At 35.2% G+C, this 15,897-nt stretch overlaps 1 long non-coding RNA gene across 1 annotated transcript; it reads right to left on the bottom strand.

Moving 5' to 3' along the window:
* Positions 1-7,346: 7,346 nt before the first annotated feature.
* On the bottom strand, positions 7,347-15,617 carry LOC139985674 (uncharacterized). The gene is made up of 2 exons (XR_011799473.1): positions 14,278-15,617; positions 7,347-14,233 (listed from the first exon to the last, which is right to left on the bottom strand). It is a non-coding gene; the product is annotated as an uncharacterized lncRNA (long non-coding RNA).
* Positions 15,618-15,897: the final 280 nt, after the last annotated feature.

Genomic DNA, 15,897 nt, shown 5'->3' with positions numbered 1-15,897 from the left:
AATAATTCGCAACCCTATCGGCAACATTCCGTATCAAAGATACATTTGTCTAACTTGGAACGAAAGAAAAGAAGTGAGGCTACTATGGAAAAGTAGACCCAACAATCAGACGATGAAAGAAAAACCGCGGTTCGCCCGGAACGAACGTAATCGCGATCTCTCGAAAGATCTCACAAACCTACGTGACGTACCCCCGTGCACCAGATAACCCTAAGATTCAGTGGAAGCGCAAGCATTGACCTTCGCCCGATTCCTGTCACGTCGTTTGGATCTTATCACGGTCGATGCCACTTACCGATGATACCAGTGTCCAGCAAATGGGCCTGCAATTTAACACACTCCAACTGAACAGTTGAACCCGGGAAGGGACCGCTGAACAGGATTACAAAGGCAAGGCCCCAACTGAACAGTGGGGTCCACCCCCGCGAGTTCGAACAGAATTACGGAGGACATTAAATGCAGGTCCCCTGTCCAAGTACCGAAGTACCAATCGGGCAGGATTCCGGACCTGCGACTCAATCGTCAACAGATTCACAGATATCACCAGCGTGATGACAACGCTCGCGATTCGAGGCAAACAACGGGCAGTCGTCGAGTAGTCACCAAGACAGGAGGTGTCCTTGGGCGACCTTCGAATCCAAAGAGTTGTCCAGTGCACGTTGACCCGCGCGTACCCGGAATACGCGCGAGCGAGTACGCCACGCGGCAGTTTGAAAGAACTGAGCGATCGTGAACCAATAAATCGCGGGAACAATTTTTCCAATGTGGTAAGCGAGGGGATCATGAGAGACGAGATTTATATTTTTCATTCCAAGATGGATAGGTATCTTTGTACGGAATGAGCTTACAATGCACATAACATAGCTAACTATCTTATGATTAATTAAAGCTAAAACGCACGCATCCCACGGTGTCCCACGGGGTCCCACGATGTCCCACGGGGTCCCACGATGTCCCACGGTGTCCAACGTTGCCCCCGCGGGGGGGGTCTTAGTCCAGTCTAGATCACCAAAATTATTTTGGATGATCAAGACCAGACTATATTCAAGTAGTTTTTAGCTTGATATCGTTTTTCAAATAATAATACTAATATTCAAAATAGTACTTGGTGTATTATTATTTGGAAAACGATACCAATTACCGGGACCCACCACGAGGAGGTAACTACGCTCGGGTCCCATTTACATAAACAGTTTTTAAGCATTGGAAGCAGAGATGCAAAATTATTTTATAACAAAGAAGTAGCGTGTATTGAAATTTATTAATTAGAATGGCTGTATTACGTGGATCTGCATAATCATACTTGAATATTGAACTTATCATCGAAGAAACGAAACCATGCAAGATACCAATTGTAGTGCGTATGGATGAATACGGTGTTGTTTCCTTGGTTTTGTGCAGACATGGAAAATTACATTTCATCCATAGACACTCATTAGGTACACTCTGCGTTACCACTGGTTTTATATAAAATAGTGAAATGAGAAATTAAATACTTTAGAATTTAAAATTAAAAAATAATGCTATATAGAAATACAATAGCACTTCAGGGACTTGAAAGATTTCGTAAATATTAAATAAAACGAAATAAATCATTAATTTACTCACAACGAATTGACGGTATTCATTTAAATCAATGAATGTAGAGTTGTTTCCAATTAATGGTACAACTGTTATAAATTAAGAGCATAATTACTTTAAATTAATGGGAGGATATAGTTATAAATTATTGGTATAATTGTTAAGAATTCATGGAGTAATTGTTTTAGATTAATGGCTTAAATGTTATAAATTAATGGCTTAGATGATATAAATTAATAGTTTAAATGTTAGAAATTAATGGTTTACATGTATAAGGTAACAGTTTAAATGCTATAAATTAATAGTTTAAATGTTGTAAATTAATAGCTTAAATGCATAAAATAACAGTTTAAATATCGTAAATTAATAGCTTAAATGTTGTAAATTAATAACTTAAATGTTATAAATTAATGGCTTACGTGTTATAAATTAATAGTTTAAATGTTAGAAATTAATGGCTTAAATGTATAAAATAACAGTGTAAATGTTGTAAATTAATAGCTTAAATATTGTAAATTAATAGCTTAAATGTTATAAATTAATAGCTTAAATGTTATAAATTAATAGCTTAAATGTCGTAAATTAATAGCTCAAATGTTAGAAATTAATAGCTTAAATGTTATAAATTAATAGGTTGAATGTTAGAAATTAATAGCTTAAATATTATGAATTAATAGCTTAAATGTTATAAATTAATAGCTTAAATGTTATAAATTAATAGCTTAAGTGTTGTAAATTAACGGTTTAGACGTTATAAATTACTAGTTCAATGTTATTGTTAATATTTTTTGTTTATTTACAGTATATTTAAGTTCTTCTTCGATGTTCACACTCCGGCAGTTCAGGCACTAAAGAGCTCGCGCGCGACTTCCGGGTTCCTTATATACCTTTACAAAGTGTCGAGATGTCAATCAAAGGGTAACGATCTTTTGACAAAGCAACAGACGGTTTTTCCATTATAACAAAATCACATTGACCAATTTCTTAATTTTTATTGTAAATGGACACCTTCAACGATTTAATACGACATCCATTTTTATCGTTTTAATAGTTCTTACAAGCTAAAACTATATTCACACTTCTTTGATACTAGTTTTCGACTATCAGTTAGTTAGTTAGTTTGAACAGAAAAAGAAACAAAGCCTAACGGCAGTCGATGACGTTACTGTGAAATAAGTTAAGGTATAAAATTCATATTAAACATTATATTATATTATCGATATTGGTTCATTTACTCGTGCTAATTACAAAAGAAAATGTTCTTTTTTCTTGAATAACACCTACATCACTGTCTGCGGTATTTACAATTCTTATTTAATGCTAATTTAAAAGTCAGGTACCTTTTTAATTCCTCTAAAGTTAAACAAGTAAATTTACTCGTTATAGTTGTAACATAAAATGGCTTTTTTTCTTCGATACCGCCTGCATCGCTGTACGTAATACTGATATTAATTATGTAGCGAATAATATGAATTAATTGGCTGTAATCGCGATTAGGTATTTCTTCGTTAGATCTATCAAACGATCTATTAGGCTGTTAGCGAGAGACTTATTGATTCCTTGAAGAACGGTTTGGTTGTTATAAATTAATGTTTTAAATGTTGTTAATGTATGTTTCAATTGTTATAAGTTAATAGTTTAACTGTTATTAATTAGTTGCTTAAATATTGATAATCATTGGTTGGATTATTCTAAATTATATTATATAATTAATAATAAGTATAATTATTATTAAGTAATAGCTTAAATATTATAAATTAATGCTTTAATTGTTCTTAAGTAATGTTGGTTTAATGGTAATAATGGTTTAAATGTTGTTAATTAACGGTTTGATTGCTTATTAATGCTTTAATCGTTATTAATTAATAGGTTTAATGTTATAAATTTATAGTTTAAATGTTATAAATATATGTTTTAAATATCGTTAACTAATGGTTTCATTGTCGTAAATTAATGTTTCGAAATGTATTAAATTCATAGTTTAAATGTCATAAATTAATAGTCTGAATGTTGCAAATTAATGGTTTAAAGGTATAAAGTAATAGTTTAAATGTCGTAAATTAATCGCTTAGATGTTGTTAAATAATAGCTTAAACGTTATAAATTAATAGCTTAAACGTTATAAATTAATAGCTTAAATGTTATAAATTAATAGTTTGAATGTTAAAAGTTAATGGCTTAAATGTATGTCGGAGATGAAAGGAATGTCCGGGTCACAAAGGTCACGGGGACCTTTCCTTTGGAATTCTTTGGAAAATCCCCAGTACTTTAGTCTTTTTTCGGCACTGGACGCGCGGGAAGCAGCAAAAAGGGAAACCTGGGAGCGATGGCAATACCAACTGGCCGAGGAGGATGCCGTGCGGCCACACAGGATGACACAGGTGCTCACCGGCCACGGGGTATTCGGGGAGTACCTGCTACGCATACAGCGGGAGGTAACCTCTATCTGTCACCACTGCAAGGAAGAGGAAGACACGCCGCAGCACACGTTGGAGTTTTGTCCGGCGTGGGCGGAACCGTGACGCGTCTTTCAGCTCGTCATCGGCGAGAGTGTAGCCCCCGAAGCTATAGTAAAAGCAATGCTGAGAGGGCGCCAGGAATACACCGCCGTCCGCACCTTCTGCGAGCAGGTGATGTTCGCGAAGGAACGGACGGAGAGAGAAAGGAAAAGAGCCCGCGATCCAGCTAGAGCGACAAGACAAGGAGCTCGACGCTAGGGGGCGTGGTCCCCTCTAGCGGCCCAACATAAAAACAAAGCATGCCTCCCTCAATAAGGGAGAACACGACGAAGGGTGCCCCCTGGTAGTAAATCGCAAGAGAGCCCAGGGCACCTCCACTAAAACGTGATGACCACCGTGGAGTTTTTGTCGGTAAGAGTGCGACACTACTCGGCTGCTGCGAAAGCAACACCGAGTGTCCATGAGGATTTCTCCACGTATAATAAAAAAAAAAGGACTGTGCATGTTGTATGCCAAACTCGGCTGTCGGAGGCGTCCCGGGACGTCCTTTTTAGTGTAGGACCTTTGCGCCCGTGCGTTTGTGTGAGAACCGTGAAGCGAGTGTGTTGGTGTACCTATTTTGCCATTTTTTAAATATAGGGCTAGGTAGGATAGATAGTATACCTTCTGGTGTATCTGTTAATTATAAGTAGGGGGCATAGAGCCGGGCAGGTTGGCACAGTCTCTGGTCGGGTAGGGGCGCTTTCGTGTAACCAGCCTGTTTCTGGAAATCTGATCTGAAAAGACGACGGTGAAACTGGCACGAGTAGAGCATGCTCTCGTCTCTGGTTTTGCCTATCGATTTTTCTAATTTCGCGGTCGCGATCGCGATCGCGAGTAGCCTCAAAACGAACGTTTATCGCTCGAGCACGTACATGCGAGCGGGCAACGATCACTGCTGTGATCGTTGGTCAGTCCACGTGCACTTCAATTAGCTTCCACGATTTATATTTTTATTTTATAAGTTTTTTTTTTTTTTTGTTTGCGAATTAGAAGACTCGAGTTTAGATTTATGTTTCAGCGGGCATTGCGCCCGAAGAAAGAAGAGGCTATAAGCCGAGGAGGCCCGGCAAACTGCCACTCAATAGGGCAACTACTAATGGCTCCTCATCCTCTGGGTCATCCAGAGCATGGGAAGTCATTATTGTTACTACTTTGTCACTATGCTCGCTTTTAATATTTTTAGTACTAGTAGTAGTTTTTGTTCTTTTGGCCGATGTACATATCGGGCCATCGTCACATTGGGCAAATCGCGATTTTTCTTATTAGTGTCGCGGAAGAATGATTACGGTTTGAATTAGAGTTGCGATAAAATAATAATCGCGTTTGCTTTAGAATTGCGAATTACGATACCGCGATCGTCTTTTCCAATTTTTATTATGAATTTTTAGAATTTCCTATAGAACTATAAGTATCAGAATTTATCCTGTCTGTTATTGTTTAAAATTAGATTATAAAAATGTTAGTTTTCAATTAATTTTATAGTATTGCAAGTAACAATACCAGAATATTTAAAGTAGATTTTTCATACAGTAAACAGTAATTTTCATTGAATTCACTTTAAGAGTTAGCGTTGCGATATTGTTCCATCGCGAGTTCTACTAATTTTTCCTGTTAGCATTGCGATAATGAATAATCGGGTTTTGTTAAGTAGAGTTGCGTTTACGAAATCCCCAAAGCCCTCCAACTGCATTTGTCGGACACTGTTTCTGGATCACACGATACAGCTGGAAATGCTGTACAAGTGTGATCGTTCATCAGCAACCTCCTAAATGGTTGCACTACGATCCCTCGCTATTAGTGTTGCGTATTGCTTAAATACGAGTGCGTAGATTTATATTTATTAGCGTTGCGTATCAAATTTCGTGAATAATAATAATAATAGTAATAAAGAAATAATCGTGAAATTTGTGGTTAAAGTACGCCCGTCCTTTCCGCACAATTTAGTTCTCCTTGCCTGTGACGTCACATATGCCCGTCCTTGTCGCACAATACAGCTTTCCTTGTCTAACAGGAGTTGAGATACCTTCACTTACATTCTATACTCCTGTTACTTTGCCGCAGTTCCAATCGGTTTCGATAGATGGCGACGAGTCCGACACCTCACCGCGGAGCTGACCTAGCTCTTTACGTGTCGCTTACTTGATTAAATTTACATTTATTTTATATTGAATTTGATGAGATTCCTACCCGAGACACATATATGTATGTACATATTCGCAAAAGACTGTCGGTACTACTGCAGCAGTGTATTCTGCTTATAGTTGTGGATCTGGGACAGCATATACGTGGGCATTGGTTGCCGGCCGCCGCTACGTTTCAACAAAGTCCGAAACTAAACCAACATTGGAATTATAATGTTTGCTTTTTAATCAGGTTTCAGGGTTTGAAGTTAGATACACATTTACTTATTTTTGCTCGTCTTTATTGCACAGCCCATGTTCTCACTTATACTTTTACACGTTCTCTTAACACGTTCTAAACAAAGTAAACGTACGTGCGAGTGTTAGATTTTCAATCAAGATACGAAATTGTGTACACGCTGCTTTCGGATGTTACCGATTCCATAAAAATACCGAATTCGTTAAAATTCGTATCGTCTGAACGTGCTTTGTTTTACTAGTTACAGCTACATACATACTTTCCTATAAATCCATTTTTAAACACTTCTTTTACATCGTCCTTCTCCGTACAATTTCTCAAAATTAATTTTGCAGTAGCAATGCTCGTTTCAAATTGAAGGAAAGGAATTTATGTTGTATTATAATAATTATATAGTATTAATATTATATGGTACTATGTATGTCACACCTATATTTATAATATTTACTTCTATTATATAATTATCTTTTTTATTAGGATACTCTTTCTTAAGATGATATTTTTATTAAGAAATATTGAGAATTTATATATATTATCTTTTATTTTAAAAATTAGAACATATATATATGTACACACACACACACACACACACACACACACACACGCACGCACACACAATACGTTTAAATTTTAAAATAATTCTTTTAATTGAAATAACGTTTTACCAATGCCAATGCCAATGCCAATCGTACATTCGATGCGATATTGTAATATATTTGAAGAGGAAAGGTTACATAATGCGAATTATTTGCGATTCGTGCTCAGGTTGGTTAGATATATGATGAAACGGTAATGGGCAATAGATGAGTTATTGAACTGAAGTGATTTAAAGGTGATAGCTCTATTATACTATTTGTGTGTGATTACACATATCGTTAGGATATATTTAGTTCTAACATTTTTATTTCACTTCTTCGCACAGCTATTACAAAAAAAGCTATAACATTCGATCCAAAATTTCGTACACATATTACGTTGTTCGACATAATATTAGTGACAAGCAGAGGAAATCCTCCTGGAAACCTATCGTTAATGATCATAGGTATTAATCGCACGTCGATCGCGCTCTTACATAAACACGTAGCTTTGAAACAGCGCGTGTTATACACACGTTAAGAAAAATATACATAGAAAAATGTGACCAGTCACATAATAAATCAAAATACATGAACACAACGTTACGTTCGCTTCTTCTGAAATACAGTTGTTTATAATTCTTTTCACGTAGCGAAAGAGGATATTCAAAAGAGACCTAGAAATATTATGGTTGTAGTAATCGCTCGCTCAGTGAATCGTATTCGTTCTCGCAATCGGTAAATACAAATCGCGAATTACGTGTACGCTTATTTTCGTTTCATGATATTGGCATTCTATACGCATGTACAAAGTTCTATATAGATAAGACACGTATAGAATATAAATGCCATCCGATATTTCTTTCCCCCATACATATTAGCCCCCATACGTCGCTACCGGATATAATAAATTGTGATTTGTAGCTTTTGATGTTTGTAACTTTTGAAATATGAACTGGAAATGGATTGATCCCTTAAATGGCTTGTAATAACGTTTGCCGTACGCCTACTCTTTGACTACTTCCATTCACGAATAGTTTACACGGTTTCGTGGCAGTTCTATGCTAACTGTTGTATTTTTTAATAATAACAGCGTACCTACGTCACAAAAGTGGCAATGAATTGTAATTCCAGAAAGAAACGAAAAGTATTTAGAAATATTTGTCTATAAATATTTAATCTTGATTATAATTAATAAAAAATTTTATGAAAGCAATGGCAATTGTCCAAAATCGATCATCCGCTTCATCGATTTCAATAATTTTTAAATATGTTGTCGAGGGCATGATTCTGAACGACTTTTTCCTATACATATATGATATGTATTTCGTTCTTATCTTCTGTTTATAGTTTATACAAGTTTACATAGGCTTTCTACTTTATCCGGCACACATATATATATATGTGCTGTCACGTACGCGCTACACATAGACAGAATTCACTGCGGTGTGGTACTGACGGTTTTTTCTATTCTATTTTCTTTTTCTTCTTCATCTTCTTCTTCTTTCGAATATCTCGTAAACTATAGTCTACCGGCAGTTACATGCATAGGGAAAAATTATTCAAAATGTTGATTTCTACAACACCAATCAGAAATCATCGAAATCGTCGAGGTGGATTGATAATTACATGAAAACCTTTCTATGGAATTATCGTTGTTATTATTTCTTAAATTGTTTTGATCGAGAATCTTATTTAAGGGACGAATCCAATACGGTCAACGGTGCCTTCGATGGTACTTTGTGTCTACTAAATTATTTATAAAAACGAAGAGCAACCATTCATTTCCATATACGAATAGTATTTAAAACCACTCGACTTATGAATAATACGTAGGCTGTCTAAGAGTTGCGATAATTTTTGTGATTAACGAGTCGTTGCCTTAACAAGAATTATACATTTTGACGTTCAACTTTCGCCCAAGCCGCAAAAAAATATAAAATTTCTCAATTACAATAAATACAATCTAATATTTAAGTGTGATCTGAAATTAATTCTTCTATATTAAAGTTCATGAATTTCTCATTAAGAGGCATAATTTTGTTTGATTGTTTATCATTTTCATTGAGAAAAACTGATTCGAAAATTTCATGTTTCTCTTATACATATAGGTGTACGTTTCGTGGTACATTTATTATGTTGTATCTGAAAATGCACAATTCATCCCTGCAACAAAATAATGCCGGAGACGTATCGCGTCTATATGTAGGCTTTTTTTTTTTACAATATACATGAACATATATGTATTTCATCGTGTAAATATAAAGCCCTGTTTTTCCTGATCAAATAATCGGTGAATCTACAGGAAAGCTAGTTACTCCCTGATTTTGATGATTTGGAAACATGTTGTAAAGCTCAACGTTTTAAACAACTTTTTTCTAAACATATAACCGGCGATCGGCTTTAGTTACCTTAGCTACTTAACTTAAATCTACATAAACGATAGGAGAAAGAAAAACGATAATGCGGTGGCCGCGCATCGTACCGTTAGTTAGATTCGCATAACTCGCGGTGAACTCGGCGCGGAGGGGGCTCGTCGTGATGTCGTGCTTATGAGTGGTTCTAGGGCCCCTTCCGCCATGCGTCAAGTACGGCCACCGTGGAAATTTTAGCCGGTACGAATCCGGCACTACCCGGCGCTCTCTCCCCGGAGGGTGCGGGGCGCCTATGAAGGTTTCCTCCACGAAATAAAAAAAAAAGGCGTTATTTTATTCGGCCACCGCACCGCGTTGCGCCACGCCCTGAGGCAGCCGCCAGCCAAATTGACTCGTACGCTGCTTCGGATAGAAAATTATAGACAGAATTCACTATAGTGGTATCGACAGCTTCTTACGAATATATCGGTAACTAAGACCAACAGGTGGTTGTACGTATAAAACAAAAAAAGGATGTTCAAAATGTTGAGTTTTACAGCGTAATTCAAAGTCATAGAAATCGATAAGGGGCATTTTTGCACTTTCACCAAGGAACCTTATTTGAATAAAACTGTATTTGATGCTGTTGAACGAACAAACGAGCAAATTACGTCATTATTTAAAAGCAATCGAATCGAAGTCGAAAATGATATCTAACCAGTTTGTCGCTTTTTCGATAGACGTAATAAAATATTAGGATTACTGCCATCTCTAAATAGCAGTATATACAAAGATGTATGTATCTTGTGGTGATATGTCCTTTTTCGTATTATATAGCGATAGTTGATTCTTTGGCGAACGTACGTTTCTCCGAACGTTATTTCGGTTAACCAAAGCATCGTCGATAATCACGGTAAACTATCTGCACTTTCTTACACGTATCATCGTATCTATTTAGATGTTAAATTACACATACTATAATCTTTTGTTGTTTATCGATATGGATTAGTAACGTATTAATAGTAATTACTACTTATTTGATGCTTAGGGATATTCGCTAGGGATGATATTACTTGTTGTTGTTACTCATTCGAATAACACACTCGAAACATAGGTAATTGAAATTCGGCGAGTGTTATTTCACGCAATTGATTCTGCATCGTCGATTTCGAACGTGCAGATAAATTTTATTCTTTTACATATATAGTATAATACGTATGCGTTTTATGTCGCAAGGAGAACTAATACTTCTCGTTCCTGTCCTCTGAAACTGATCTTTTCTTTGCGAAAATATATAGTAAAAGATCGATGTTAATCGTTCGATCGTCAAATTTCTTGTGTAGTACCTACACATGTATGTACAAGGTGTCATGTTGAAATCGTAAATATCCATCGCCACAGAAATACCATCGGTACAAGGTATATACGGTAATTAAAGAGCGTTGCGATCGTTTCGCGACGCAAGAGTAAATTCAACAGCGATTGCTTTAGAGTCCATTTCCGTTTATAGACTGTTTCTTTCTTCTTTTCTTTTATTTCTTTTTCATTCTTTTTTTCTTTTTTCTCTTTTCTTTTCTTCTTTTCCTTTTTTTTTTTTTTTTTTTTTGCAAGATAATGGCAAAAGATAGTTTAGCGAAAGATGGAAAAGCACGGTTCTACGTTTCTGCCTATGCTAGTCCACGGTCAAAGTCGAAAGAATACGGCTCGTAAACATTAATCTATTAGTTCTACGTATAACTAATATTATTGATAATAAGATATATTTGGCGTGATAACAATCATTGAAGCACTAATCGCATACATAAGTTCTCGTGTCTTCGTATGTATCGGTGATTAAATTTTTCATTTGTTTGTTTATTGCGTAATCATCGAGTAATTTATATAATCACACCATAGGATTTCATGTAGTACAAGATTAGGACCATAGAATGAGAATATGTAAAAGGAATTCAAAATAATAAAGGAATTCTAAATAAATTAGAAATCTGAAGTAACATAACGCTTTAGCTTTCCTTTAGTTATTGGGTCAATGAATAGAAGCTCGTGCTTGAAGGATTACAACGGTGATAGTTCGAGTTGCTGAAAAAACCGCAGCAGCTTTCGAGATACGTATTAACGAATATGTATATTAGTGTTAAAATAGTAGTACACAGCGTAGTCGACGCGATAACTGCTTTGCCCGATGTTCGGTAATCGACTTATCTCTATGTAACTGGCCGCCTTACAGTCACGGCGGCCTCAAGGAATAAACCAAACCCAATGTGATATTCTCGAAAGCTCTCTCGAAAATCTTGGAAACTACGAGTTTCCGGCAATCTGGACCACCATTATCGTAATCCTTGAAGCACAAACTTCGGATTAAAGTGTCACACGCTCTCCTATTCGTTGTCCTTTTTAATTCTAAAGTTATACGATAGCTTATAAGTAAAGTGAATGTAAATCTAAGCAGTTAAAGGAAGGATAAATAATAAAAATTAATTTTCAATATTTCTATATTTTTGTTTAGCATTTAAATTCATAGTAATCCATTTTAATAATATATGTATACTTAATAGAATTATTATGTTAATTTTTTGGCGAATAAAATATAGATTCAATATGTTCCTACGAAGCAAATATTTATGTACTTTAATGATTGTTATAAAATTTCCGAGCACAAAAAATGGACCACGATATTAGAATTTGTCCAACTATAGATATATACGGATATTCATTCTTTTAACTAGTAATTAATATTGTTGTACTATAAAGTATAAAATAAAAGAACTTCAAAAATATCTTATTATCAATCTATTTTTATCAAATTAATTAATTTTTCTCGCAGTTTGTTCACCTACTACGAATTAATCTAGTTCCTTTATCTAATTAACCGATCGAGTCTAAGTTTTTCGTTGCATATTCACTGTTTTTATCTCACTCATGATTTTGTAGCGTTTATCCTTAAATTGTATGTACGTATGCATATGTGTATGTACGCCTACGCGAAACTTGCATGAGAATTCCGTTAACAGTAAATCGAAGAAACGTATAATAGAAAATAGATGCAAAGGCGATCGATATAGTCACATTATACATTTACACATACAAATACGCTTTCGTATGAAATGTTTCCGGTAAAGCAACTGTTAACGAAATCTCAGAGAGTATAGAAGCGATTCGAAATATATGTACAAATATGTAATAGCAGCAGACATCGAGGAGCTGTAGATGTGATGCATAAAGGAAATAATGTAATGAATTTGAGGCGGGGAGGGGGGGGGGGGGGGAAATGGCAATGATTCTACGTATAAAAGAAAACTACAAAGAAAATCAATGTTGAACATGACACAAAACACCTTAAAATTATGCAATGTAAAATTATGCAGCATACACAAATTCCTCGTTACAACAAAAAATTATAGTTTATTTTATAATATAAATAAAAATCGGTAAATTTGGCTTTGTTATTAAAGATATATGTACGTATATTTATATACATTTACTTTCACTTTTTATGGCATGTAAATGAATAAGTATCACAAGTCGATCTCTAATATTTTTGTCTTAGTGTTCTGCGAATAAGATTTTAAGTTACAAATACAGTGGATTTCGGTTATTCAGGACACATCGGTACTACCGTCAGTCCGGTTAAACGGATGTCTCAATTATGCCAAGTATCACATAGATCAATACAGAATTACGTAGGTAGTTAAGATAACAAAAAATGTAAAACAAACTACATAGTTGATGAGAATATTTTGAGAAGATAAAGTAACAGCGAGCGGAAACGATAGAGAAATGCGATACGTAAGTAATGCGTCTGTAAAAAGATAATAAGGCAAAGGAATGCGGATCTAGTTGATTACATCTAATACACCCAATACAATCATATAGATAAGCAATCGTTCTGCCCGAAAATATTACGGTACAAATAAGATATAGCCATGTGACGATGAGCAAAAGAAAGGAAATGGTAGTCTTATTTGCCCCTATGTCGCGCCGTCCCGCTTGCTATCTTCTCTTTCTCATAGACTACCGCGGTCATCTGTCCCAAAAAAGCCAAACACGCTGCTGCTTCAATTAATGAAATTAAGCGAAGAAAATTAGGACTATCTACAAATGGTTTTCATTTATTCGATCAGGTTCTATACTTTCAACTTCGTTTCAAATAAACGATTACCTCGGTTAACCGGTAGTTCAAATAAGCGTAATCCACTGTAGTAACTTTATAATTTATTTCTTCTGTTATGAAGAATTTATGTATATCTGTTCGTTGCGTGATTTAAACTAACTGAAATGAAAAAAATATACAGATTATGTGCCCGCTATTATGTGAGAATGTAAAATGGCATCACAATGACTTCGATCATAATTTAAAAAGTATATAAGATTAATTACATCGTGCGTAAAGATAATATAAAGATAATATGCTGAGCGCGCGCGCGCATTTGTATGAGTAATAAATGGGCACTCACATACATACAAGAAATTATGAATACAATCACAAACTATTTACATACAATGTTAATAACCTTTTCTTAGCTTTACATTAGACGAACCATTTTTATACGTATCAACTTATTAAATAAAAATGGTTGTCTTCAAACACACTTGCATACTCATCCACGTATGATTATCGTTATTTCTGAACTATTGGGGTTTATAGGGGGATATATGCTTGTCTAAAAGTTCATAACCAGTACTAACCTTTTTCCTTGTTTGCGTCTTTCAAAATGTTTACAACTGCGATAAACGGGATGCATCTATTTTTATGGAAACAAAGTCTTTTACGTCTATTATTCTTCGTTTACAGTTCAATTGAAAACTATATTACGTGTGTACGACGTATGTATGTATATAATTTCTGCGTGTGTGTGTGTGTGTACGCGCGCGCGTGCGTGCGTGTACGTATGCGTGTACGTGTACGTGTGCGTGCGCGCTTGATGCACGTTTAGAAATTGACAACCGTTTATCAAATTTATATATGTATGTATACAATAGTTAACCTCTAACTAGACCTTGAGACTAAATTATGGCTTGTTTATCTTTTACTTCCTCGGTATTTTATATCGGTAAATTTTAATTAACCGTATGTGTGTGTTTATAAACCGATGCTACTCATCAATTGCTTAGGCCCTCTTTTTAACGTGGATAAAAGTGTACGATCAGTATCATCGTACGTATATCGCGTTAACATACTGGTGACATCTCTCCTCTTTCTTCTTTTTTTTTTTTTTTTTTGTTTTTCTTTTTCATATCTCTTAAGCCCGATTATTATAGTTTTGTTCATGAATTATGCATACAAGATATTTATATTATTAAACGCGAGACCGGAGAAACGTTAATAGACGTAATTCATTCACTCTATAATATGAGGCACGCAGACAGCCATAAATCATTACAGTGGTATCATTTATCTTAAGAAATCAAATAAACTCGATGCACGATTAGGTAGTATGTTTCTTCTATCTTGATAAAATTGATTGAATAACTTTCTTTTACTTCATCGGAATGTATCCTAAGGGAAACTCTCATTAGCAATGCTGGAAAATTTAAACGCAGAGAAACTAGTGGAATCTGATAATAAAAGATATCAGAGGTATTTAGAATTATCGGCGAAGGTACAAGGGCAATGTGAATGATATATCAATCCAATTCGTCTAATCGTGAGCTTCTTTTTTACACTTAATTTACCTACGCACTTTTAGATAACCATTTGTCTTAAAGCTGAAATCTTGGATACCTATTAACGAGTTTCCAACAAAAAATGTTTCCTAGAATCATATACAATAGTATATGTAACAGTTACGCTCAGTCGTGCCACGTGTTCGGAAAAGCGCATCATTATTGCACTGATCTGAGACTATAATTGTTTTACATTAATAAACATAATTGGTGTTTTTTCCTTGCGAAGTCAACAAATGTATCTCTGTTGACGCTTGATAAGTTTGCCTATCTATAACAGATCTATATGATGGACGTTTACATATATATCTAAATAAGTTTAAAAAGAAATGTATGACATTTACTACTTTTTACATATCGCTATTCGCCGATATAAAGCAAATAAATAAATAGCTTTTATATATATGTGTATATATATGTATATACACACACACACACACACACATACAATTCTATAGAATTATATATATATTTCTATAGAAGAGCTAGTGCATGCGTGTGGGCGGGAGAGTGGTGAGGGGTTAGGTTGGGAGTGGAGTTGTGGGAGGGTGGGAGGGAGAGAGAGAGAGGGAGGGAGAGAGAGAGAGAGTGAGAGAGAGAGAGAGAGAGAGAGAGTGAGAGAGAGAGGGAGAGAGAGAGAGAGAGAGAGAGAGAGAGGAGGAGGAGGAGGTTGCTCTTTCTATCATGCCATGTTAAGCATCATTACAGCTGTGTATCGTTTAAGTATACATTGCATAGATCCATAGTAAACATGATTTTCTCCCTTACTAACCTTATAGCAAAAAGGAAAAAATTGCAAAAATACATTGAGACATGATTGATCTAGCCAATTCATTAAAGTCT

Source organism: Bombus fervidus, chromosome 3 (genome assembly GCF_041682495.2).
Source record: "Bombus fervidus isolate BK054 chromosome 3, iyBomFerv1, whole genome shotgun sequence".
NCBI lineage: Eukaryota > Metazoa > Arthropoda > Insecta > Hymenoptera > Apidae > Bombus > Bombus fervidus.
This window is presented reverse-complemented; position numbering and strand designations above follow the sequence as displayed.